Consider the following 1,469-nt stretch of genomic DNA (forward strand, 5'->3'; position numbering starts at 1 on the left):
CCACACACACACACACACAAACGTGAACGACTGAAAACATCCTGGCGTATACAATGAAAAATAATAATGATACCTAATGAAAATAACATTGATTACGTTGATCAAGACCCAGTACATGGTACTGGTGAGCATACAATACACATAGTAATTATCAAGATTTATATAAAATTGTGTGTGAGCTGCTTAGAAGTGTTGATCTCCTGTAAACAAATACACGCACTTTCACGTATCAAACTTATAATACCTCTCATTGACACTTCGTGGGGTGGGGAGACAGATACTGAACTTAAAAAAAAACTTAGGCCTAGGACTATATCCTTTGACTCAGGCCATGAAATCAAAATGCCTTTGCTAGATAATGAAATCGAACTGGAGTTTCTATTTCAGTCTGATAATAATGTGTTTATTCTCTGTTGATTTGGCGTATCATATCAAATAGGCGATCTACATTGTCGCAAGCTCCTTATGTTTAAGATATTGTGGTTTATGGTTGGTAATTAATGTTTCCGTGATGCGAAACACATCACTTTGGAGTAGATTTGAATATTGGTGTTTTCAGTGCTTCCCTTCTAATCTAATATCATAATAATAATAATAATAATTAATAATTAATAATTAATAATTAATAATTAATAATTAATAATTAATAATAATAATAATAATAATAATAATAAATAATAATTAATAATAATAATTAATAATAATAATAATAATAATAATAATAATAATAATAATAATAATAATAATAATAATAAAGCCACTTAACCCCGCTCTGCACCCCTATGTGAACCACAACCCCTGTGATTTGATACCCAGAAAAATTTAAGAGGGAGGTGGGTATTGGCCACACGGCGACTGTGAGAGAACAAGGTCTCGACCCCTAGAACTTTAATATTATCATGAACCCTGCCAGAATATACCAACTGTTGCCCAATCGTCACTTTATCTTCATTGCTCGTTATTGATTTTTTAGAAATATTATAAAACCTCCATGATATGAATAACTGAAATACCGATACAATAATGACGTGGTACGGAAAATGATTCCATTATAACCAGTAATCCTTTCATTATCACAATCTTCCATCAACCATGAGAATCATAACAATACACTGTCAACGGTTAGCCAAGCGTGTTTTCCAAAATTGGATCTTCTATACCGGTACGTATACAAAGGTTCATACACACCAGTTGGTTAAGCTAACAGTAATCACAAATCACAAAGCTTTTATTCAATCGGAGACCACAAGACAACTATACTTGTATAATTGCCTCAGATTCAATCATACTTCTTAGCCAATCATAACGTTTGCTTGAATGCTTGCAATCAATCAAAAACCATACTCAACAACCTGTTAGCATACTGTATACAACTACTGTACCGAGCAAACCACATACTGTCAACGTACGATACGGCTACTTTACCGAGCAAACCACACTCACCAACCTGTTAGCGTACTGTATACGAT

The sequence above is a fragment of the Anneissia japonica genome, unplaced genomic scaffold, assembly GCF_011630105.1.
Source record: "Anneissia japonica isolate Jap-2015-1 unplaced genomic scaffold, ASM1163010v1 scaffold559_len90085_cov114, whole genome shotgun sequence".
Classification (NCBI taxonomy): domain Eukaryota; kingdom Metazoa; phylum Echinodermata; class Crinoidea; order Comatulida; family Comatulidae; genus Anneissia; species Anneissia japonica.